Here is a 12384-nt window from a genome sequence, read left to right on the forward strand (position 1 = left end):
GCCCCGATCCATAGGTGATCCTCCTTCGCTGTGGTTCACCGTGACTCGGACGGTGATAGGTAGCCCACGGTATGGATTTGGATTGCGATTGGTTATCGCCCTTCCATCCCGACCTTGCCTTGGCAAGACCATGGTGTCGCCCCTGCAACACTTGATCTTAGCCGAAAGGCCGAGAAGCGATGAGAAAGAAAGAAAGTTGTGTTTTGAAAGATGTGCATGTTGAAAAGTAAAGAAAGCAGATGTTTGTAAGAAAACTATTTTTAGCATTGAAAATCCCCTGGAAAGGGGTGGTGCACCATTCCCAGAGATACTGCAATACCGGGTCGATGCGTGGAGTGGACGGAGCAAGCCCCTATTCCATCTCCCTGCTCCAAAAATCAATTTAATATATGGTCCCCAGATAAGGGACGTATCAGATATTAAACTGATAAGAATAGATTTTTTTTTATTTTTTGCAAAAATATACTTTATTCATAAAATATCTTAAAACACATCCCAAACCATTTCAAAAACACCATTACAAGGGTACAATCCGGTTCAACTTTTATAAAATGTATCACCAGGTGCATCAGTACAAACAATATTACAATCATTTACAGCCTTTCATTTTGAGCTGTAAGTCCCGAGGGGATTTAAACAGTTCCCAGTCCGTCGGTGCACTGTGGCAGAAAGGTCTTAGACAGCGACCCTTCCCCATTGCGCCTTTGTGGCAGCTGCCCCAAGCTTTAGTGCGTCCCTCAGCACGTAGTCCTGGACTTTGGATTGTGCCAGTCCGCAACAATCGGTCGGGGACAACTCTTTGCGCTGGAAGACCAACAAGTTTCGGGCAGACCAAAGCGCGTCTTTCACCGAGTTGATGATCCTCCAGCTGCAGTTGATGTTTGTCTCGGTGTGTGTCCCTGGGAACAGCCCGTAGAGCACAGAGTCCTGTGTCACAGAACTGCTCGGGATGAACCTCGACAGCAACCACTGCATCTCTCTCCAGACCTTTGCAAAGGCACAATCTACAAGGAGGTGAACAACGGTCTCTTCCCCACCACAACCACCTCGAGGGCAACGTGCAGAGGGGGTGAGACTCCTGGCGTGTCGGAAGGATCTGACGGGGAGGGCCTTTCTCACCACCAGCCAAGCCACGTCTTGGTGCTTGTTGGAAAGTTCTGGCGATGAGGCATTCTGCCAAATGACTTTGACAGTCTGCTCGGGGAACCATCCCACAGGGTCCACCCTCTCCCTTTCCCTCAGGGCCTCTAAGACGTTACGTGCCGACCACTGCCTGTTGGACTTGTGGTCAAAGGTGTTTATCTGCATAAATTTTTCCACCAGGGACAGGTGGTACGGCACGGTCCAACTACTTGGAGCGTTCCGCGGCAGCATGGCCAGACCCATCCTTCGCAACACCGGGGACAGGTAGAACCTCAGCACGTAGTGACACTTGGTGTTTGCGTACTGAGGGTCTACGCACCGCTTGATGCAGCCACACACAAAGGTGGCCATCAGTATGAGGGCGATGTTGGGCACGTTTTTTCCCCCTTTATCTAGAGGCTTGTACATCGCGTCCCTGCGGACACGATCCATTTTCGACCTCCAGATAAAGCGGAAGATGGCTCGAGTGATCGCCATCGCGCAGGAGTCTGGAATGGGCCAGACCTGCGCCACGTACAGCAACAGCGAGAGTACCTCACACCTGATGACCAGGTTCTTTCCCGCAATGGAGAGGGAGCGTCGCTCCCACATGCCCAGTTTCCTTTTCACCATAGCCACTCGCTCCTTCCAGTTTCTAACGCATGCCCCGGTCCCTCCGAACCATATCCCCAGCACCTTCAGGCCGTCAGCCCTGACTGTGAACAACAAATCATTGAAGCGTTTACGGCACTGGATCCAGGGAGCTCACCACCTCCTCCCAGGCTTCGTCATGTGGGGGGACCCCCCTCCTCCCATCCTGTGGGGGCCAATACCTCCCACTGTGCTGCCACCTCCTGCAGGAGGGCAGCAAGGCAGTCATCAGAAAAACGAGGAGCACATTGGCCCCCCCCCCACTGGCTCACCCTGCAGCCTGCCCTGCTCCTGAGGCCCACCCTGCAGCCTACCCTCCTCCTGAGGCCCCATCCTACAGCCTGCCCTCCTCCTGAGGCCCACCCTGCAGCCTACCCTGCTCCTGAGGCCCACCCTGCAGCCTGCCCTGCTCCTGAGGCCCACCCTGCAGCCTACCCTCCTCCTGAGGCCCACCCTACAGCCTGCCCTCCTCCTGAGGCCCCACCCTGCAGCCTGCCCTCCTCCTGAGGCCCACCCTACAGCCTGCCCTCCTCCTGAGGCCCCACCCTGCAGCCTGCCCTGCTCCTGAGGCCCCACCCTGCAGCCTGCCCTGCTCCTGGGCCCCACCCTACAGCCTGCCCTGCTCCTGAGGCCCCACCCTGCAGCCTACCCTGCTCCTGAGGCCCCTCCCTACAGCCTGCCCTCCTCCTGAGGCCCCACCCTGCAGCCTACCCTCCTCCTGAGGCCCCACCCTGCAGCCTGCCCTGCTCCTGAGGCCCCACCCTACAGCCTGCCCTCCTCCTGAGGCCCCACCCTACAGCCTGCCCTCCTCCTGAGGCCCCACCCTACAGCCTGCCCTGCTCCTGAGGCCCATCCTGCTCCTGTGGCCCACCCTCCAGCCTGCCCTGCTCCTGAGGCCCCACCCTGCAGCCTACCCTGCTCCTGAGGCCCACCCTACAGCCTGCCCTGCTCCTGAGGCCCACCCTGCAGCCTGCCCTGCTCCTGAGGCCCCACCCTACAGCCTACCCAGCTCCTGAGGCCCACCCTGCAGCCTGCCCTGCTCCTGAGGCCCATCCTGCTCCTGAGGCCCACCCTGCAGCCTGCCCTGCTCCTGAGGCCCACCCTGCAGCCTGCCCTGCTCCTGAGGCCCCACCCTGCAGCCTGCCCTGCTCCTGAGGCCCATCCTGCTCCTGTGGCCCACCCTCCAGCCTGCCCTGCTCAGCCGACCCACTACGGTGTGACCTGGTCGTGGCCATTGTGAGCAGCCTATAGGAGGCTGCCAGACCTTCCTTTAAACAGACTGTCAGGTCACCAATCTACCCAGTGGCCTGTGCACGCCCGCCGCAGCCCGCACACTGCCGCTATTCACAGGGATCGGAAACTCGCCGGGCGGGCCTTAATTGACCCACCCGCACAAAATGGCGGCGCGGCCGCTATCGCAGGCGCCGATCAGCTCCACGCCCGCCCACAGCCACTCCTGCTCCGCCCGCCCGACAGGCAGAAAATTCTTCCCATAGTGCGTGTAGGGCACGGGTTTTCTAACAATCTGGCCTCTAGATGTGATTCTCTGTGGGCTCGGGGAATTGTCAGTTCCAGACCTGTCCGCAACACCCCCAGTGTCTGCTGCCTCTTGTGACCTGTCACCAGCTGGTGAAACCTCAGAGCCGACACCTTCAAAGTCTTCCACATTTGACGTTTGTCCCTTGATAGGTTTCAGATGGGGTCTGTTCTGGCGGAGATCGTCCTCTGAATGGATTCGGTCGGATCTGATGGTATCAGCCGGCTGCAGCACCAGAGCTTTGGCATCCCGGCCTCGCTCTTCATCCAGCTTCACTGCAGCCTCTTCAGGACCCAGGGTGGCAGCTCCTTAACACAATCTCACCTGTTGGAAAAGTGTCCGGAGCTTTGGCTGAGTGGTCAGCCTTCGGGCTAACTTTAAGTTGGGCCATTTTAGGCAGCAGGTTTCCATCTATCGTGGGAACAGGAGCTCTGAGCTGTGTGCCAAGCATGAACTCTGCTTGACCGAATCCAGCTGCTTGCAATGGAGTAGCTCAGCAGGGTTAGAAATGGGTTGTCCTGACACAGAATCACCTTGGCAGTTTGCACAGCTCGTTCCGCTTCCCCATTGGCCTGTGGATAGTACGGGCTAGTCATTAAATGTTGGAAGTTGTGCACTCTGGCAAATTCAGAAAACCCCTTGCCCGTGAGCTGGGGCCTATTGTCGGTGACCAGGTCATTTGGACACCCCCAGCAAGTGAAGATATTCTTCAGTCTGGATATCACCGTGTCACGGGCCAGGTTCGATAAGTAAGCGATTTCCAGGTATCTAGAGAAGTCATCGATGACGATTTGGTAGTATTGCTTCTGGAATTTGCATATGTTGGCTCCCACTCTCTTCCAAGGTCTTTATGGCAGTGGTGTGGTCGTCAGTGGTTCCCTCTGGCGGGGGCTTCACTATTTGACAAACTGGACATGTTCCCACCCTAGTGTCTATGGCCAGAATTTTCCAGTCCGCTTACGGGGATGGGCCCGACATGTCGACACGTAAAATGACGTGCGATATTTTGGAGGGCGGGCACATTGAGTTCAGGGGTGCAACCGCCATTAAATAATGGGCCACTTAAGGCCCTTGAGGCAGTAATACACAGCGATTTTTAGAGCATCGGTGGGTGGGCCACATTTTTACAAACCTCATCCACGGTCAGGATAAGAGGGGTGAGGGGGCTCACGAAATGACTAAGTTGTTAGTCATTTACTTCAGAAACTTACTGCCACTTGCTTGTGTGAACAGGAGAAGTTCAAATCTCTTCAGAGCAGCTTTGACAGGAATAGCAGGCGTCAGGTCAGGACTCTGCAGGAAACATTCTTAGGGCCTAGCAGGTTTCAGGCAGCCTTCCCTTACCCTGGGAATGGGGATTGTGCTCTCCACCGGAGGCACCTACTCTGAGGAGGAAGAGAGGGCCAGGTGGGGGAGGAGGGCAGGAGCCTATATTCAGCCTCTAGGGTAGCCACCTTTGGGAGGGGAGGTGCAGGCACAAGGGGTACAGGGCCAACAGGAAATCCAAGGCGGAAGGGGCCGCAGAAGACACCACTATCCGGCCGCCAGGGTTTACAGGTGGCGATCCAGCTACCTCAATGTGTCTGAGATGCAGTGCTGAAGGAGGCTCCATCTCAAGGGAGACAGATGTTTGGGTCCTGAGATTAGCTCCGACTGTGTGGGTGGACACCCCATGCCAGTGGCACTGGAGGTCACTGTGGCCCTCAACCTCTATGCCTCTGGCTCTTCCCAGGGGTCAGTGGGTGATCTATGTGGAGTCCCCCAGTCAGCTGTCCATAGTTGTGTCAAGCTGGTGGATGCTCTGTTCAGGCGGGTACTGAACTTTATGCACTACCGTACGGACGAGGCCAGTCAGGCAGAGCGAGGCAGAGGCTTTGCAGTGATTGTTGAGTTCCCCCACGTCCAGGGTGCAATCGACTGCACACAAGTGGCCATCAAGGCACCAGCGGGTGAGCCGGGAGCCTTCGTCAACAGGAAGGGATTCCACTCCATGAACGTGCAGATAGTGTGTGACCATAGGATGCAGATTCTGCAAGTCTGTGCAAGGCAGGCTCCAGGCAGGGAGCTAGGCAGCTCCCGTGACCCGTACACCCTGAGACTCTCCCAGGCGCCGCGGCTCTTCAGTGCTCCAGCCCAGCTGGATGGATGGCTGCTGGGTGACAAGGGCTATCCCCTCAGAAGGTGGCTCATGACGCCTCTCCGCCATCCAGGAAGAGAGGCTGAGCAGCAGTACAATAGCAGCCACGGCACCACAAGGGCGATGATAGAGACAACCATCGCTCTTCTCAAGATGCACTTCCGATGCCTGGACCGTTCAGGGGGCACACTCCAGTACCCCCCAGATCGTGTGTCACTGATAGTGGTTGCGTGCTGGACTCTCCACAACCTGGCATTGGAAAAACAGCGTCACATTTCTTCAAGAGCTCTGAATTCCATCGGACTTCACATGGAATATTTCTGACCAGTCAAGTTTTTTAATTTCTGCAGCCAATCTCGACCCAAAGGCTGGGCCCCTGCCCTATACGACCATCACAGGAAGCTGGGCTGTCTGCTGTTGTAACTGACTGCAACAGCAGCAATGCCTTTGACATGAATGGATTCTCCAGCGTAGGTTCTCAGCTTGGCAGATATCCGCTCCGCTGTTGATGGCTGACTCCCTTCACTGAGGTATGTGAACGTGTGGTCCTCAGCAACAGTAGCTAAGGGACTGGTGTCCACCTCCATCTGCAGTTACTGCCATTCACTTGCACTGTCACTGTAACGGGCTAGGATATAACAGCTGAGACATGATGATAGAATATGCATCAGCTTCTGCTGTGTCAATCAGATCCATTCTTTGCTTTTCTGTTTGTTCATGTTTTGTCCTGCATTGCCTCGCCAGCTGCCCTTCCTTGTGCCAATCGTTGTCCTCTGCCTCTAAACCTGCATATGTCTGCTCCATGATTCCCTCCACATCCATCACAAGAGTGAGGATCCTCATCTGTGGCTGGTCTCTCTTCTCCTCAAACACCTTCAGGAACTGGGCACAGGCAGCAACATTCTTGAAGGTCACAGCGAAGTATCCAGCGCTGAGCAAGTCCTGCAGACAGTAGATCTCCACAGCTTCAAATCCACACGACTCCAAAAGGATTCTCTTCGTGATGAAGGCACAGTCAATGGGTTTACCTCCTTCACTGCCTCCCTAACGGTGTTACTGACACCGTTGGGGCTCAAAAGACCTTGGAATTTTTTTTCAAAAACATACTTCATTAATAAAATATCTGAAAAAACATTCCAAAATGGCCATCACAAAAAGTGCAATAATTTTCAAGTTTTCCATATAGATCGAGTTGCACTCTGAGGTGCTTCAATACAACTGTGATAAATGTAATATTCACTGCATACATTCAATGTGAGTCCTTCAGGCCGAGGGGTCTATACCTTTCCCACTCCTTCGGTGCACTGTGGCTGAAAGTTCTTAGACAGTGACCCTTCCCCATTGCGCCTTTGCGGCAGCTGCCCCAAGCTTTAGTGCGTCCCTCAGCACGTAATCCTGGACATTGGAATGTGCCAGTCGGGTCAACTCTTTGCACTGGAAGACCAACAAGTTTCAGGCAGACCAAAGAGTGTCTTTCACCGAGTTGATGATCCTCCAGCTGCAGTTGATGTTTGTCTCAGTGTGTGTCCCTGGGAACAGCCCGTAGAGCACAGAGTCCTGTGTCACAGAACTGCTCGGGATGAACCTCGACAGAAACCACTGCATCTCTCTCCAGACCTTCTTTGCAAAGGCACAATCTACAAGGAGGTGAACAACGGTCTCTTCCCCAGCACAGCCACCTCGAGGACAACGTGCCGAGGGGCTGAGACTGCTGGCGTGTAGGAAGGATCTGACGGGGAGGGCCTTTCTCACCACCAGCCAAGCTACGTCTTGGTGCTTGTTGGAAAGTTCTGGCGATGAGGCATTCTGCCAAATGACTTTGACAGTCTGCTCGGGGAACCATCCCACAGGTTCCACCCTCTCCTTTTCCCTCAGAGCCTATAAGACGTTAGGTGCCGACCACTGCCTGATGGACTTGTGGTCAAAGGTGTTTCTCTGCATAAATTTTTCCACCAGGGACAGGTGGTACAGCACGGTCCAACTACTTGGAGCGTTCCACGGCAGCGTGTCCAGACCCATCCTTCGCAACACCGGGGACAGGTAGAACCTCAGCACGTAGTGACACTTGGTGTTTGCGTACCGAGGGTCTACGCACCGCTTGATACAGCCGCACACAAAGGTGGCCATCAGTATGAGGGCGACGTTCGGCACGTTTTATCCCCCTTTATCTAGAGGCTTGCACATCGCGTCCCTGCGGACACAATCCATTTTCGACCTCCATATAAAACGAAAGATGGCTCGGGTGATCACCATCGCGCAGGAGTCTGGAATGGGCCAGGCCTGCAACACCTGTACACCAACAGCGAGAGTGGCTCACACCTGATGACCAGGTTCTTACCCGCAATGGAGAGGGAGTGTCGCTCCCACATGCCCAGTTTCCTTTTCACCATAGCCACTGGCTCCTTCCAGTTTCTAACGCATGCCCCGGTCCCTCCGAACCATACCCCCAGCACCTTCAGGCCGTCAGCCCTGACAGTGAAGGGGACAAAGGATCGGTCAGCCCAGTTCCCAAAGAACATGGCCTCGCTCTTCCCAAGATTTACCTTGGCTCCCGAGTCCAGTTGGAACTGGTTGCATATGTGGATCAGTCTGCGCACCGACAGCGGATCCGAGCAGAAGACGGTGACGTCGTCCATGTACAGGGAGGCTTTGATCTGAGTGCCTCCACTGCCTTGGATCGTCACTCCTCTAATGCCCGGATCCTTCCTGATGGACTCAGAAAAGGGTTCTATGCAACACACAAACAGGACAGGGGAGAGAGGACAGCCCTGCCTGACTCCAGATTTAATCGGAAAGTTATCTGATTCCCACCCATTGATTGAGACTGCGCTACTGATGTTAGTGTAGAGCAGTTGGATCCAATTGCGAATTCCCTCCCCAAACCCCATTTTGGAGAGCACATCCACCATGTAGGTGTGCGATATTCTGTCAAAGGCCTTCTCCTGATCCAAGCTGATGAGGCAGGTGTCCACACCCCTGTCCTGCACATGGGCAATCGTATCCCTGAGCAGCGCGAGGCTGTCAGAGATCTTCCTGCCTGGCACAGTGCAGGTCTGGTCAGGGTGGATCACCAATTCCAGAGCAGATTTGACCCGATTGGCGATGACCTTGGACAGAATCTTATAGTCCACATTCAACAGTGAAATGGGTCGCCAATTTCTAATTTCCTCCCTTTCCCCCCTTGTGCTTGTGGATGAGGGTGATAATGCCTTTCCTCATGGATTCTAACATACTACCGGCCAGGAGCATACTCTCGTACACTTCTAGCAGGTCTGGCCCGATCCAGTCCCACAGAGCCGAATACAACTCCGCCGGCAAGCCGTCGCTTCCGGGAGTTTTACTCTTCTCGAAGGACTCAAGGGCCTTAGTCAGTTCATCAGGAATTAGCGGTTTGTCCAGGCTCTCCCGTGTACTGTCGTCTAAGACCTCCGTGATAGAGGACAGGAAGGACTGGGAGGCCGTGCTGTCCGTGGGCTTCACGTCATACAATCCGGCATAAAAGGATTTGCTGATCCTCAAAATGTCAGAGGGCGATGACTTTACTGAGCCGTCTTCTTCCTTCAGGCTGCTGATCACAGAGTGTAACTTTTGGAAGAAGAAACGTGAGCACGTCTCATCCTGCTCCACGTAACGGACTCTGGAACGGAAGATGATCTTGGAGGCCTCCGAGGCAAAGTGCGAGACTTGCTGGCTCTTCATCTCTTGGAGTTCCTTCTTGACATCGACCCCCATCGACTGCAGCCGGAGCAGATTCTGCATGTTTTTCTGGAGTCGGGACATTTCCCTCTGTTCCTTTCTAGCTTTCTGGGTGCCTTTGAGGATGAAAAACCTCTTGATGTTTCCCTTGATCGCTTCCCACCAGTGTATCAGGGACTCAAAGAGGGGTTTCACGGTTCTCCAACCTTTGTAATCCCTCTTGAGCTCCTCAATGTTCTCTGGGGTCAGCAGTTGCAGGTTCAGCTTCCATGCCCCTCGGCCAAGCCTCTGGTCTTCTTGAACCACTGCAGTCCATGTAGTGTAGGTACACCCACAGTGTTTTTAGAGTGGGAGTTTCAGGATTTTGACCCAGCGACAGCGAAGGAAAGGTGATATGTTTCCAAGTCAGGATGGTGCGTGATTTGGAGGGGGACTTCCAGGCGCTGGTGTTCCCATGTATCTGCTGCCCTTGTCCTTCTAGATGGTAGTGGTCATGGGTTTGGAAGGTGCTGTCTAAGGAGCCTTGGTGAGTTCCCACAGTGTATCTTGTAAATGGTACACACTGCTGTTACTGAGCGTTGGTGGTGGAGGAAGCGAATGTTTGTGGATGGGGTGCCAATCAGCGCGCTGCTCTGTCCTGGATGGTGTTGAGCTTTTTGAGTGTTGTGGCAGCTGCACTCATCCAGGCAAGTGGGGAGTATTCCATCACATTCCTGACTTGTGCCTTGTAGGTGGTGGACAGGCTTCGGGGAGTCAGGTGGTGAGTTACTCTCCACAGGATTCCTAGCCTGTGGTCAGCTCTTGTAGCCACAGTATTTATACAGCTAGTCCAGTTCAGTTTCTGGTCAATGGCACCCTCAGGATGTTAATGGTGGGGGATTCAGTGATGGCAATGCCATTGAATGTCAAGGGGCGATGGTTGGATTCTCTCTTGTTGGAGATGGTCATTGCCTGACACTTGTCTGGCACCAATGTTACTTGCCACTTGTCAGCCCAAGCCTGGATATTGTCCAGGTCTTGCTGCATTTGGACATGGACTGCTTCAGTATCTTCAACCATCAGCAAACATCCCCACTTCTGACCTTATGATGGAAGGAAGGTCATTGATGAAGCAGCTGAAGATGGTTGTGCCGAGGACACGACGCTGAGGAACTCCTGCACTGATGTCCTGAACCAAGATGACTGACCTCCAACAACCACAACCATTTTCCTTTGTGCTAGGTACGCCTCCAACCAGTGGAAGGTTTTCTCCCGATTCCCATTAACTCCAGTTTTGCTAGGGCTCCTTGATGCCACACTCAGTCAAATGCAGCCTTGATGTCAAGGGCAGTCAATCTCACCTCACGTCAGGAGTTCAGCTCTTTTATCCATGTTTGAACCAAGGCTGTAATGAGGTCAGGAGCTGAGTGACCCTGGCGGAGTCCAAACTGGGCATCAGTGAGCAGGTTATTGCTAAGCAAGTGCTGCTTGGCAACACTGTTGATGACCCCTTCCATCACTTTACTGATGACCAAGAGTAGGCTGATGGGGCGGTCATTGGCCAGATGGGATTTTTCCTGCTTTTTGTGTACAGGACAAATCCGGGCAATTTTCCACATAGCTGGGTAGATGCCAGTGTTGTAGCTGTACTGGAACAGCTTGGCTAGGGGCGTGGCAGTTACTAAAGCACAAGTCTTCAGTAGTATTGCCGGAATATTGTCAGGGCTGATAAAGACCTGTACTGATATACATAGAAGACAGAGGGTAGCAGTGGAAGGGTGCTTTTCTGAATGGAGAGCTGTGACTAGTGGAGTTCCACAGGGATCAGTGCTGGGACCATTGCTGTTTGTAGTATACATAAATGATTTGGAGGAAAATGTAACTGGACTAATTAGTAAGTTTGCAGACGAGACCAAGGTTGGAGGAGTTGCAGATAGTGAAGAGGATTGTCAAAGGATACAACGGGACATAGATCGGTTGGAGACTTGGGCGGAGAAATGGCAGATGGCGTTTAATCCGGACAAATGCGAGGTAATGCATTTTGGAAGGTCTAATACAGGCAGGAATTACACAGTAAATGGCAGAACCATTAAGTGCATCGACGGGCAGAAGGATCTGGGTGTAGAGGTCCACAGGTCACTGAAAGTGGCAACACAGGTGGATAAGGTAGTCAGGAAGGCATATGGCATGCTTGCCTTCATCGGCAGGGGTATTGAGTATAAAAGCTGGAAAGTCATGCTGCAGCTGTATAGAACCTTGGTTAGGCCACACTTGGAATATTGCGTGCAATTCTGGTCACCACATTACCAGAAGGATATGGAGGCGTTGGAGAGGGTGCAGAGGAGGTTTACCAGGATGCTGCCTGGACTGGAGGTTATTAGCTATGAGGAGAGGTTGGAGAAACTCGGATTGTTCTCACTAGAGCGACGGAGATTGAGGGGCGACTTGATCGAAGTTTACAAAATTATGAGTGGCATGGACAGAGGAGATAGTCAGAAGCTTTTTCCCTGGGTGAAAGAGTCAATTACTAGGGGACATAGATTTAAGGTGAGAGGAGAAAACTATAGAGGAGATGTGTGGGGCAAGTTTTCTACGCAGAGGGTAGTGAGTGTCTGGAATTCGCTGCCAGAGGAGGTGGTAGAAGCAGGTACGATAGTGGTGTTTAAGAGGCAGCTTGACAAATACATGAATAGGATGGGAATAGAGGGATACGGACCCCGGAAGTGCAAAATGTTTTAGCTGACGGGCAATATGATTGGCACAGGCTTGGAGGGCCAAAGGGCCTGTTCCTGTGCTGTATTTTTCTTTGATAAAGACCTGCGTGTGTGTTAATACTCATGTATTCTCTCGATGATTTATCCAGTTCTAATTGTTGGATGGTTGGCTCATATCCACTATTGTATAGGACTTGTCTCCAGCCAGCTTTGCATACAATTGGTCTATCCTTGGAATGAGGCAGTTGTCTGGTTTTGCTGCCTTATTCACTGTCAACTTATACTTCCCACCAATTCCTATGGTTTGGTCAGGCTTAACCACTGGAACTATGAGTGCTGCCCACTCTGAGAATTGGACAGCTTGGGCGATGCCCAGTTTTTCTAACTGGCACAGTTCTGCATCCGCCTTCTCCTTCAATGCATAAGGCACAGGTCCGGTCTTAAAGAAACGTGGTGTCACCTGACGATCCACATATATCTTGGGCTTTTAACTTCCCTGATTAATCCCAAAATACCATGGCGTATTTCCTTAGCAGTTCAGGAACTCC

At 53.2% G+C, this 12384-nt stretch overlaps 1 pseudogene; it reads right to left on the reverse strand.

Moving 5' to 3' along the window:
- Positions 1-285: 285 nt before the first annotated feature.
- LOC144669829 (U2 spliceosomal RNA) lies at positions 286-464 on the reverse strand (annotated as a pseudogene).
- Between the last annotated feature and the right edge of the window lie 11920 nt (positions 465-12384).

Source organism: Cetorhinus maximus, chromosome 29, assembly GCF_964194155.1.
Source record: "Cetorhinus maximus chromosome 29, sCetMax3.hap1.1, whole genome shotgun sequence".
Taxonomy (NCBI): domain Eukaryota; kingdom Metazoa; phylum Chordata; class Chondrichthyes; order Lamniformes; family Cetorhinidae; genus Cetorhinus; species Cetorhinus maximus.